This window comes from Mixophyes fleayi, chromosome 1 (genome assembly GCF_038048845.1).
Source record: "Mixophyes fleayi isolate aMixFle1 chromosome 1, aMixFle1.hap1, whole genome shotgun sequence".
Lineage (NCBI taxonomy): Eukaryota > Metazoa > Chordata > Amphibia > Anura > Limnodynastidae > Mixophyes > Mixophyes fleayi.
Window position 1 is genome coordinate 189635211 of NC_134402.1, and position 14352 is coordinate 189649562.

At 39.4% G+C, this 14352-nt stretch overlaps 1 protein-coding gene across 1 annotated transcript in view; it reads left to right on the forward strand.

Moving 5' to 3' along the window:
• The first annotated feature begins 2667 nt into the window (after positions 1-2667).
• ZAP70 (zeta chain of T cell receptor associated protein kinase 70) overlaps positions 2668-14352 on the forward strand; it is an 80245-nt gene continuing 68560 nt past the window's right edge. Inside the window, exon 1 of the mRNA XM_075204676.1 lies at positions 2668-2749. The gene's annotated coding sequence lies outside the window, so the exon portion shown is untranslated. The remainder of the gene's footprint in view (positions 2750-14352) is intronic.

The following is a 14352-nucleotide window of genomic DNA, read 5'->3' on the forward strand; positions in this document are numbered from 1 at the left end:
TATCGTGGCTCTCACCAGAACCAAGCCTTCCCCCCCTCCTCCAGGCCGGTCGTTTGTGGTACCCCATCTACGACTAAATACTCTACGTTGGGCTCATTCCTCTCGCATTGTGGGTCATGCCGGAATAAAAAAGACTACAACGTTGCTATGTCGTCGTTTCTGGTGGCTTACTGTACGTACTGACATATGCAAATTTATCACTTCCTGCCCAACACAAGACTCCTAGAAGAGCTCTGGTGGGACTGCTCCGTCCAATTCTCATCCTCAACGTTCCCTGGGGGAGCGTGGCTATGGACTTCATCACAGACCTACACCTCAGTGCAGGGTTTAACACTATCTGGGTGGTTATTGACCGGTTCTCCAAGATGGCACACTTCATCCCACTTACTGGATTGCCTACTGCCGGTCGTCTTGCCGACATCTTTATCAAAGAGATCTTTAAGTTACATGGCTGTCCTAAGGAGATTATCTCTGACCGCAGGGTCCAATTCACCTCCCAGTTCTAGAGAACCTTTTGACGAAACCTGGGTATAGAGTTGAAGTTCTCTTCGGGGTATCATCCCCAGACCAATGGCCAGACCGAACAAATTAATCAGGATCTTGAGACTTTTCTACGGTGTCTCACCTCTGTCAATCAGAATAAGTGGTCTCAATTTCTTCCCTGGGCAGAGTTCTCCCATAACTAACACGTTCACGTGGACACCCTCTATCGAGAGTTCGCTCTTATTTGGGCCAAGACCAAAACAGCAATACTGAAGGCTACACAGCACCACAAGATCTTTGCAGACTGTCATAGGAGGTCTACTCCCCTCCTGAAAGTGGGGGACCAGGTGGGGCTATCCACCAGGGAATTGAAACTAAAGGTTTCCTCAATGAAGATAGCTCCACGGTTTATTGGTCCCTATACCATCTTGTAAGTCATTTATCCTGTGTGCTGTAAGTTGAAACTGCCTCCTTCTCTGAAATGTCATAATACCTTCCATGTATCGTTAATTCTTCAAACCTCCCTGCCGACCTCCACCAGTACAATCTTCCACTAGAACTGAATTTGAGATCAGTCGGATACTAGACTCTCGCATTCTTCATGGCAAACAACAGTTTCTCGTCCATAGGAAAGGATACGGTCCAGAGGAGAGGTCGTGGGTGACAAACAAGATCTTCACGCCCCTCTGTTACTCAAGAAATTTCTCCAAACAGGAGGAGGAGGAAGAAGAGGAGGATATACTGCCAGGTGCCGTCCCACTGTCACTTCGGGACGGCTGCCTGCTTCTCTCTGGTTGACTGGCAACCAGATGCGGAAGTTCTGGCCATCTGCGCATGCGCGCCCCATTGCTAGGCAACGGGACGCTACTCAAGCGTTTCCTGTGTTTCCAGTTCCTAGCCTTGGTCCTGACTTCTCTTGTTTGCCTGTGACCCTTCTGACCCGGACCCTTTTGACCACCCTTTTTGGATCTCCCTTTTGTACTGCGGTTCCAGACGTTACCGACCCGGCTTGTTTCACCATCCCTCCGGATATTCCTCGTGTACCAGCACAGTTACCGACCCCGCCAGTCTGACACTCTCCTCCTGTACCTCGCTATTTGACTTGTGGAAGGACCGCGACCTGCGTGCTCCTGCAGTGGAGTCCATACCTCCTTGTGGAGGTCCCTGGTGAATACCAGGGGCACGTTAGATTCCGTACCTTCCTCTGAGTAGTGCCAACGATAGCAGGTACGCAACGTATAAGTCGTGACAGAGAGAGTGCAGTGTGTTCTCCCTTTTTCCTCTGCGGGCCCCAGCTGTAAAAGCAAGGAAAAGGGGGGAGGTTGCAACATGGTAAATAATAATTTTCACTCAAGAGTACATCAAAAACTACTTATTCACCAAAGTGGTCATTTGATATCATTTATTTATATAGCACCACTGATTCCGCAATGCTGTACAGAGAACTCATTCACATCAGTCCCTGCCCCATTGGAGCTTACAGTCTAAATTCCCTAACTTACAGAGAGAGAGAGAGAGAGAGAGAGAGAGAGAGAGAGAGAGAGAGAGAGAGAAAGAGAGAGACTACAGTCAATTTTGATAACAGCCAATTAACCTACCAGTATGTTATTGGAGTGTGGGAGGAAACCCATGCAAACACGGGGAGAACATACAAACTCCACACAGATAAGGCCATGGTTGGGAATTGAAATCATGACCCTGGCGCTGTGAGGCAGAAGTGCTAACCACTTAGCCACTGTGCTGCCCCATTGTTATAGCAATGTCTGCTTATCCATATATTTTAACTACTTTATTATGGCAGATTCTTGCTACTGCAGCATAAAGACAAGCTCAAAGATGTCTCTATTTGTAAATAGCTGTTATATTTGCATAGTCAAATGAACATACATAAATATAATGTTCTTTTTTATTCCAAATTTAAATTTCCTAGGGCCACAATTTCTACCCACTTCTTGCTAAATATACAACGTAGAATTTAAAATTGTTTTGCAGATGCCAAGAATATTTGATTTGTACAGAAATGCAACTTTAGACTGGAAAATTGAGAGAATTCTGCAGGTGATGGTATTTCTTTATCTTATTAAATGATCAACTACCGATGTCAGTGCTGTCAGACTCACATTGCCCCTCCCTCTCTACCCCTTCTTTCCTGCCTCTTTTAAGTCTAAAATTAGGGCATATACATATAAAATCAGTTGTGAGAAGAGTGTGTTCACCTTATGACTGCCAGAGTTTGACAGACTGAAAAATTTATCACAGGATCCAGGTACTTTAATCGTGTCTTTTACATATTAACTATTGTTCCTAAAAAGTGATTTTAATAACAGAATATGGGAAATACTTTATGTGTTATAAACAATGGTGAAAGGGGGACCTTTGACAGTTACACCCTCTCACATCAGGAGCAGATGGCCAAAAGCATCACCAAGAGGAGATGAATAGACCAATGTTCTCTTTAATGGTCAGTAGTGGGAGTGACATACACAAACTCAAACCAGAAACCCAGATGCACAATCTAGAGGCGTTATTATTACATGTGCAGAGGCATTCACCTATGTTTTGCAGTGACCATTAAGTAAACATATTTAAATCTGCAGAAATGTGTTAGAATGGAATACTAATTATCTTATCACTAATACAGCACATTTACAGAAAATAACTCCCTTTTACTTTCCTAATCAGTGTGAAGCATGCCAACAAATATGTGTGTGTGTGTGTGTGTGTGTGTATATATATATATATATATATGTATATATATATATATATATATATATATATGACGGAAGCGTGACCTAGTTTATAGACATCTGTGTTAACACCCCCCATATACACAAAAAAATAATCTCTTTCATTGGTAGTCAACGTGGTCGCTTGACGATGCTGTGACTACTATTGTCCTCATCGCTTGTGCCATTATGTGTTAATATTTGATTGGTGTGCTGACCTCTGATATTGCATAGTTCAAGTATTTGAAAATTTTGTAATGAGACAATTTTGTGAACATTTTTAGTTGAATTACTATCTAAAATATATAGTGTCTTAATAGGGCCTCTCTGGGCCATTAGTAGCCCTCTGACTGTTGTTAATAGCTCTGGCTACATTAGAACCTCTTCTATTGACATAATAGGATGCAGCAAAGAAACCCGTATTTATAACATGTATGTTGTCAGTCCATGAAAACCTGTGATAAACCTGGACAACATTTATGATGCTAAAAACAAGTGTAATTATGTTGTTCTACTTAATACATTATTTGCATTTTGTATGGGATTAAGGAAAAAGTTCCAGCAATAAAACAATGTAAATTACTTTACAATGAAGCAAGTTTGTTAGAATATAATATACAAAAATGGGTTGTTTTTTTTACTGAAATTTGTTTGTAGGATTTTTTATTTTGTTACTACTCTCGATTCTTATTTGACTTTCAATATGACCATAAACATTTCATATTTACATACATGTTAGCCATCTCTCCCATATTATTTCACAGTTGACTATTGTACCTAGACAACAAGCTTTCCAGCTTACCCGTGTGTCATGTACTGTACCTTTTAGTACAATTAACCAAGAAGAGAAATTATGTTTTCTTATTCCAGGCATGAAGCATTTAATTTATTTTCATTTTTTTTCCATTTTGCTGCTAATACATTTAATAGTGACAGTGTAAAAATATTATTATCCTTTACAGCGCCAACATAATATGTAGCGTTTTACAGAGAATGTGAAATCAGTGACTTCAGTCTTGGAGCTATACCATGCAAAAACGCACACTTTAAGATCATAAGCCAATTAACTTACCAGTATGTATTTGGACTGTACAAGGGAACTGGAGAACCCAGATGAAACCTACACAAAATTATTTGATATCATCATCATTATGCTAATTTTCCATGTATGTTTGGCCTTCCTATATGTCTACCAACTTGAAAGATTGAATAAAAGACACAGGTCCAAAGGGTTCAATCTTTCAGAAATTCAGAGGCAAAACAAAACCACCAAGGTGCCAGTTGATAATTTAATCTTACAGTCGGAAAACACATTCCGTTCTGACCCCAAAATATGGCAAATAGTTACATTTTATGAACCAGTCACCCCCTAAAGTCCTCAATTATAGCTGAATATTTTTGTAAGCAAGGCATCTACTCTTTCTCTCTCTCTCTCTCTCTCTCTCTCTCTCTATATATATATATATATATATATATTCTGTTAGTGAATAGAATCCCTTCCTATGCTCATAAAAAACTATCTTCCATTCACAATGTATGTCCTGTGGCCATTGGTACTAAAGTTTATTAGACAAATCTTTGCATTGGCTTCTAATATCTTTATACATATTAATTAGGTCACTTCTAAAGCACTTTCTTTCAATATAAACAAACCTAGTTTTTCTAAGTTCTCTTTGTACCCTCTATTAGTCTGTCCTCTGAACTTTCTTTAATTATCCTATGTTCTTCTTACAGTGTGGTGCCCATGTGTAAGAAAGAAGTGAACTAGTTACTTATAAAATAGTAATACTATGTTTGCATCATACACATTTATTCCTATGTTTATTCATCCCTGGAATGTAATTGAATTTTCAGATGCTGTCTGGCAATGTGTGCTGCAATTCAACTTTTTTCATCTTAGTTTCTCCTAGTTGTGTTCTATTTAATGTGTATATTTAAACATCTCATCACAGCTACTAAAATAAGTATCTGAGGATTTTGTTTTTATTTATGTGACTTAATTGGCATGGTGTCATATAAGCTATAGGTAAGCTTTTATAAACTTAGCTAGTTTCATTTTAAGAACTCTGTTCACAGTGCATGTTTTGTAATATACAACCATGCTGCAGATAGGTACAGTCACCCATTCATGGTTAAGTTGAGCAGACACTTTACATGGTATTTATGTATAATGTATTTATGTATTTATGTTTTTGGGCTATAACTGAAATCTGCAAATCTTACCTCGAAGCACAGTCTACTACTTTTAGACACCTCCTTAACTATTTTGATTATTTATAATTTCTTCTTAAATAGATTTTGCTTAACCCTATATTATTTGTTATATAATAATGACAAAGGACATCAGGATCATTTTTATTTCAAGTGTTAAAAGCTTAAAATTGTAGTTATTACTGTGGATGTCTAGAATTCCATATGGTACATCATGGTCTGACATGAAATGCTTATAATCGTCAGCAAATAATTACTCATCATGCAATCTACATCATCTTGATGACTTAATCCATGCAGTACTATTATAAACATGTTTAACAGCACAGAAATAGAAGCATCATGCCACATAGAAAATGCAGAGGCATACACCACTCTGCAATGTAATGCAATGCTGCATTTCGGTAAGGAGGAAAAATAGTTTTTTGATACAATATAGTGGCAAGGGCAGGTCCATACATAGGATTACAGCAACTACATCAGTGGCAAGCAAGCGGCTATACAATTCAGTGACCTGAGTGAATCCTCCAAGAGATATAGGACCTCATTTAGAGTCGGACGCAAAGTCCGATTTAGGCGCATCTAACCAAAAAACACTACCACGCATGTGCAGAAAGCTCCAAATCCGCCTGCATCTTGGACGCAATTAACACTTGCGGCAGCTTGCGACTCACTACGAGAGAATGGGAGGAACGCGGAATTGTGACCATGTAAATGCATCCTAGTCACAGTGAGGCGCAGACGCAACATACGTCAAAATAGGGTTAAAGCTGTGCGGCAGGAATTAGGTGGCACAAGCGTTAGCTAGCTGCAGGAACTGCTCTCAGCTCAATAGGGTATTAAGAGTGGGAAGCAACTGGGGTTTGCTTGCAACTCGTAATACCCTACCAAGCTGCGGCACACTCCCACTCCTACACTTCTTACACAGATTTTGCGTCCGACTCTAAATGAGGTCTATAGAGAACAATGATCTCTCTCTATTCAGCAAAATGTCCCCTTATGGTATTGTATTTTTTCACAAATGCACCTATTTGTCTATTTAATGCTCACATTTTGCATTTGGAAACTGTCCCGCTGGGGTACAGATGCAAATGTGCCTGGCGGAAAAAGTAAAACCATCAAAATTCCAGCCTAAAAAAATATCTGGGACATCAAATTCATTAATTTCAACAATTCCTTACATCTCCTAATATAATGATCTTTGAAGGCATATTCATGTCTTAAATCTATCACTGGAATGAAGGAGCATGAGGGGGTAAATGTATGAAGGTATGATTTGAGTTTTTCGATTTTCTCAGGCGAGTTTAAACCTGCCAATGTATTAAAGTGCGAGTTGATAGAAAAATACCAGTAAAGTAATTTTTTTTAAAGAAATAACCATTCCCAAAATCGCTATAAATTGCAGTTCCGACGTTTTGCCACTCTAGGAATGTAAATCAACATATGTATGAAGCTGAGATTTTGCAAACTCGCCAGAGATTGCAGTGAAAATCGCTAGATTCAACACACTGCTTTGCATAGGCGGGATTAGCAAACATATCACTGTTACATTGCAGGGCAATGTTAACATAACAGGAGACAAAATACAAGTTCTAATTATGAGGATAATTATGATTTCTTGTTTACAGGGGCAAAAATTATTATTCATTTTCTTACAGGGCCAAATTGTTTTATGAATAAATTAGTGGGGCAAATTTCCTTAATGATTATATGTAAGGAATTTTTATTTTATTTTATTATATTATAGTTGCTTATTATTTCATTACCAGTGCGGCAATAATTATATTTTTTTGATGAGCCAAGACTTAAACTTTCCAGATGGGGACACCATTTAAAGTACATAGTTGTGGCACTACAAGTGGCAGCATGCAGATGCTCATGTTAACATTGGCCAGATAGCTCTAAAAGCATGTTTTTTTTTTCCTGTTAAATCTCGGGTGAGTTTTTGCTTAATCTCCAGTTTGACTAAACCACCAGCGGAATAGGTATTTTAAAATCGACACAAATCACCAGAAATTGCAGTTTAATATATTGCACTTAAAAGCGCCAATGATCTCGAGCAATTTTCAGTGATTTCAAATTGATGAAAAAATCGCAGCTTGATACATTTACCCCCAGGACTATCTTTATTTCATTTACTATTATTGCACAGTTTATTAATTTTATAACATTGGTAGAAATGTGTTAAAGTGTCCCTGGAGTCCCAAAAGTGTCACATTAAAAGTTTAAGCCTATGCCTGAATTTTGTCTCTCTGCGGAGTATGTGTATTGTTAAATAGTTTTTTTTGTGGGGAGAATAAAGCTCTTTGTCTCCCCACTGAACAGGGTGGACCTCATTTAGAGTTGTACGCAAAGTCCATTTAAGAAGTGTAGGAGTGGGAGTGTGCCGCAGCTTGGTAGGGTATTACGAGTGGCAAGTAACGCCAGTTGAATCCCACTCTTAATACCCTATCGAGCTGCAAGCAGTTCCTGAACTGCTTGCGCCACCTAATTCCTGCCGCACAGCTTTAGCCCTGTTTTGACGTGTGTTGCGTCTGCGCCTCACTGTGACTAGGATGTATTTACATGGTCACGCCTTCACAATTCCGCGTTCCTCCCATTCTCTCGTAGTCAGTCGCAAGCTGTCGCAAGTGTTAATTGCGTCCAAGATGCAGGCGGATTTGGTGCTTTCTGCAAATGCGTGATAGTGTTTTTTTGTGGGATGCGCCTAAAACGGACTTTGCGTCCGACTCTAAATAAGGTCCGGTATGCCCCCATAAATGCTCTCTCTCCACCCCTTAAATCTCATTTAAACTTCTTATCCCACAAAATAAAATCTCAGTTTTGCATTTGGGTAAAATACAAGACACATGAGTAGAAAAACACCACCTGTCCTCTCAACTCCTTTCATGATAAGATGCAAAATTATTATATATCCCTGCATTCATTGCCATCTACGACTGCTAATTCATATGGTTCTCCGAATAAACATACAGATATGAGAAAAAGGGAATGTGACCTCACAAAACATTTCCGTTTTGTAAGGAACTTTAATGACACCTAACCCTGTGCATGCTAACACATACTGTAGCAATCAAAACTTAAAAAATGACATTTAAATTATTAAAAAAAGAATAAACAAATACACTTTCAAAAGCTTTTTAAAAAATGAAAATGATAAAGAATCTATATCTTTACAAAAGAAGAAGTTTGTTTCTTTCTTTCTTGCCAAATATCTTACAAAGCTTTGTCGGTCAAGCTGCCAAATCTTACATAGTTATTTAGTAAAAAAGTAACATATTAGACCACATAGCGACAATGTGACAAAGTGACAATATTGAAAACATAATTTTTTGGTTGTAAACAATTGTTTGACTGCTGGAAGGAACAACACAACATATCGACAATGTGACAAAGCAACTAACCTTATTTTCTAAATAGCATTTTTGGTCTATTTAACAAATAATTTGGTAATATATAAAATAAACTACACCTCACTAATCGGACCCATGCAAAGCCGAGTGAGCCTGCTTGTCATAAATAAATTTTGAAAATACATTCTATATTGGACTACATAAGTAGACCAAACTTTTAATACTAGTACATGTATTTGATAACTCTGCAAACAAAGCTGCAGAATAAAATTTATGATATATTTAGAGGGTTAATTAACTTAATGAAAAATGCATTTATTTGCAAAACCATTTTGCCTGTTTTTGCTGAAAATGAAAAGTAAACACCCTCGATTATGGTACCTATTTGCCTAAAATTTTTTGGGGGGATAGAGCAAACAATACATTATTATTCCCAATGACCAGATGCAGCATGGAAATGTACAAACTTGGCACAGACCTCATGTGAAGATACCGGGTTTTCTGGCCCAATGCCACCCACTTCACGCTAGCTGGCCACCCACGGGTGTCTCACTATGGCAGGAAAGTCTTTCCCAGTACCTTCTAGGGTTCTCAGTCACTCAGGCAAATACAGTTAGAAAGTGCAGCAATACATTTATTGTAATTAAAACACTAGATTATTATGTACACACAGTAAATAAATACCAGGCAGGTTTACCACATCATCTGTCCCTTACCCCACTAGCTTAAGGTGCTACAGTTACCTAGATGTCCTGACTCGACGACCCATAGATCTCTCTCAGCAGCATATGTAGACTCTGGTAGAGAACGACAACTCAAAAATCAGATCTTGCACCTTCCATGAATGAAATCCCAGAATGATCACCCCCTCCCTCCTGGAGTGTCTCCTTATATCTAGGGTCCAATTTCCACAGTGTTTTCCCTTCCCCTAGGCAAAACCCTGGGTCTATTCTTAACCATTGGTCAGTGCTGGACTAGGGGGGGTTGGAGAGATGAGTGAAGATGAGCTGTCCTTCCTCCCCTGCTACATTCCCTGTCTGGAATAGTCTTCTGAGAACAATGGACACTAATTAGTTTAGCCCAGTTAGTATCTTTCAACATGATCCCTAGCCATACACCCCTGGGTTCACTTTAAAGACAATGAATAACAACCTCACTGCCAGGTCATCAATATACAATACACAATATACATATTTACACTGAGCTACAATGTCCCCTTAGCCACATGTAATTAGACAATGCAGTTGTAGTCTGGTGAGCTGGGGAACAAAAGCAAGGGCTATAAAAAGTACTATAATCCACATTATGTGAGAAACGAGAACAGGATGGTTACAGTGTTATCACACTCATTTCGTCACACCTCAGTTAATCAGTTAGCGTTTTATAAGCAGAGATCAGGATAAACTACATTTACATTTTTTTTAGAAAACCAAAGTTTCTTTATTTATTCCTTATCTGCAGCTTCTACTTTCAATCAAGTCTCTCAATCTCCATTTTTGCCCTTCCTCCCCATCATCCTCATAGCATACTCCCGGATGGCAATACTTCAGTTCTATCACTGTTTAATAGCCCACCCTTTCATGTGCTGCTTCCATTGTTATGTCATGCAGCCAGACTGGGCCATCCATCAGTCATGGCCCTTTTTCCAACTACCATGCCATGCGACACTCACATCCCATTTTTGTTGCCAGACTTCAGTTCAGTACAGTAAAGATCACTAATAGGCAGTACAGCAGGCTGATAAATACTCTGAACTGGACTAGCCAGAAGGAAGCTGAGGAGGAGAAAGAGCTGACAGTCACTTTGTTTGAACATATTAATGTCTGCATATTACACTTAACTCCAGACTCAACTTTTTTTATTGGGAAACAAGTATAGCTCAGCACACTATTCTAGGTTTAGTATATTTAGCTTTATATATTTATCACCAGATATTGCTCAGTGTAATATATCTATTACCAGATATGTCTCTGTGATGAAACGAGTGTGATACGCTAATGATTCTGTGTCTCGTTTCTCACATAATGTGGATTTTTATAGCCCGTGCTTTTGTTCCCCAGCTCACCAGACTACAACTGCATTGTCCAATTACATGTGGTTAAGGGGACATTGTATTTCAATGTAAATATGTATATTGTGTATTATATATTGATGACTTGCAGTAATGTTATTCATTGTCCTTAAACTGAAGCCAGGAGGGTTATGGGTAAAGAGCAGGTGGTGTCCACAATACAGATGAGAGGGCTGGAGCTGCATTCATTCCCCCCCCCCCTCCTTCCTCTACAGGAAGCATGGAACCCTGTGACATCACACAGTAGTGTAAGGGGTTAATTTTAAGAGGGGCTCACTGCTACCTTATCCTTGGAAGCAGGGGAAGCCAAATTAGCATCAATTGTTCTCCTTAGGACTAGTCCAGACGTTCTGTCTGCACCCCAGCAGGGGGCTTCTGTGAAAGGATAGCTCATCTTCACTGCCCTGTCCAAACCCCCTAGTCCTGCACTGACCAATGGTTAAGAAGAATAGACCCAGGGGTTTGCCCAGGGAGGGTAAAGATGGTGGAAATTAGACCTGAAATATAAGGAACGACTGCAGGGGGGCAGGGTGTTCATTCTGGGATTTCATTCATGAAGAGTGCAAGATCTAGTTTTGAGTTGTCATTCTCTAGTTAGAGTCTTAATATGCAGCTGAGAGAGATCCATGGGTCGTGAAGTTTGGACAGCCAGGTGACTATAACTCCTTAAGCTAGTGGGGTAAGGGACAGATGATGTGGTAAAACTGCTTGGCATTTATTTATTGTGTGTTCATAATATTCTAGTGTTGTTTTTATGACAATAAATATACTATTTTATTTTTAGAACTACATTTGCCTGAGTAACTATACGAATCCTAGAAGGTACTGGGTAGACTTCCCTGGCATAGGAAGGCACCCGTGGGTGGCCAGCCAGCGTGAAGTGGGTAGCTTTGGGCCAGATAAACCCGGTATCTTCACAGTCTCCTAACTTTTGGAGCCAGCTACTAGGTTTTGGACATATTTGTCAAAACTTGGTCATACTGTAGGTGTCTCTTGGGCCTATTTTTGTTAGCTGTTAAGTTAAATTGATTTAAACCAGGAAACTGAGCACTAATATTATTATTATCCTTTTAATATAAAGCCCTGGCATATTACACATTGTTGTTCATTGAAGGGATGATGATACAAACAAATTACATACAATAACATCATCATCATTCATTTATATAGCACCAGCATTTTCCATGGCGCTTTATAAATGGGAACAAACACAATAATTAAAGCAATACTTGGTAATACATAAAGACAGAGGTAAGAAGGCCGAGCCCTTGAGCTTACAATATATAGGACAATAGATACATGATGTCAAGTGCTATATATTGCATATTAATCTAACCATTGCAAAGGTAAAAAGTGCTTACTGCACTACATGATCCAGTCACACAGCAATGTTGGGGGGGGGGAGTCAGTGAGTTGTCTTGTATGAACTGTGGTAATGAGGTGCCCTAGGGAGGTTAAGAGTGTGGTTGAGGAATTTAAGAAGCCTGCCTGAAGAGGTAGGTTTTCAGAGAACGCTTGAAGTTTTGAAGAGTAGAAGAAAGTCTTGTTGTGCGAGGGAGGGTATTCCACACAGCGGAGGAAGCCCAGAAAAAGTCCTAACCAGGAATGGGAGCAGGTAATGAGAGTGGATGAGAGACGCAGGTCATGTGCAGGACAGAGGTGTCAATGCAGAGACTGACAGAGCGGCTCAGCAGTGGAAGAATGATTTGCAAGGAAAATTAATCTAGCCTGCACATGTAAAATAATTGTAAGGGTGACAGTGTGATTTGGGGAAGACTGGTAAGGATGATATTGCAATATTCAATGCAGTTTTTGCAGAGTCTTGTGTGAGATGTGTTCATATACTGGAAATGTTTTTTAGATGTATGTAACAGGATGTAGATGTAAATTGTATGAGGGGAACAAAGGAAACATCTGAGCCAAGTATGACATCTAGGCAGCGAGCTTGTGAGTTAGGATTTATTGTCACTTTACATCAAAGAAAGGGTAGTGGATAAGTGTAATAGCCTCCCATCAGAGGTGGTAGAGGCTAATATAGTAGAGCAATTTAAACATGCTTGGAATAAGCATAAGGATATCCTTACAAAGAACTAAGGATATCCTTACAAGGATCAAATAGGATTTGAGATTACCATAGGTGAAAAAATGGGCAGCCAAGTGGCTCTTATCTGCTGTCAAATTCTATGTTTCTATGTCATGGTGACAACAGAAATAAAAATGGTTGGTGGTAATATTATTAGCTCTGTTTTTGTAAAATTACGTTTGAGTTAGCAAGAGGACATGCTTGATGAGATGGCAGAAAGACAATCAGTAACACAGGCTAACACTGATGGTAAGAGATCCGGAGAGGATATATAAATTTGGATATCATCCACTTAGAGATGATACTGAAATCCAAAGGAGCTTAATAGGTTTCAAAGAGTAGTGATTTAGCTAGAGGTAAGCAAAGGACCTAGGACTGAGCCATGTGAAACTCCAATTCATAAAGGAAGCAGAGATGAGAAGGATCCAGTGAAACTAACACTGAAAGCGCAATTGGATAGGTAGGATGAGAACCAGCATACGACAGTGTCCTGAAGACCTAGGCATTGTAGCGTTTTTATGAGAAGAGAATGGTCAACAGTGTCAAATGCAGCAGAGAGATCCAGGTAAACTAAAAGCAGGTAATGGGCTTTAGATTTAGCTGTGATCAAATCATCAACAAACTTTGTCACTGCAGTCTCAGTGGAGTGTTGGGAACGAAAGCCTGACTGAGAAGGGACCAAAAGGTTGTGTGAGGAAAGAAAGTGTGTGAGATGAGTGTAGGGAATTCACTCAAGATGCTTGGAGGTGCATGGGAGCTGAGAGATGGGGTGGTAATTTGAGAAAGAGTTTGGGTCTGAATTTTTTTTTTTTAAAATAGGAGTAATCACTGCGTGCATGAATAGTAATGGAAAGATGCCAGTAAAGAGAGAGAGAGAGAGAGATTACAGATTTTACTTTAGTTCAGAATGCGCACAGGAGACAGGGATCTACTGATTTGTGAGGGTATATGATCAAGTGGACAGGTAAAAAAGTAGGAAGATAAGAAGAGAGTAAATACTTCATCTTCATTTGTGGAGTTAAATGAAGAGGAGGTACCGAGAGGAAACTGAGCTGGTTGTTTGTTGAGGAAGAGGATACCATTTTAAGTCGGATCTAATCAATCTTGTCTTTGAAATAGGAAGCAAGAGCTTGGGCATTGATAGTAGTTGGAAGGGTTTGGAGTGGGAATCTTGAGAAGAGAATTAAATGTGTTAAAAAGGTGTTTGGGGTTAGAAGCCTGAGCATAGATGAGATTGAAAATAAGTTTTTTTCAGCGGTGCCCAGAGCATTTGATTACGAGTGGTAGATAGTAGTATATGTGAGGAAATCATTAGAAGTACAAGATTTATGCCAATGATGATCTGCTTTGCGAGAAAGTTTCTGAAGTTGTGTTTCTTGTGTGTTCATATTCCGTGTCAAAGTCGACACGGAATAGGAAGAGTAG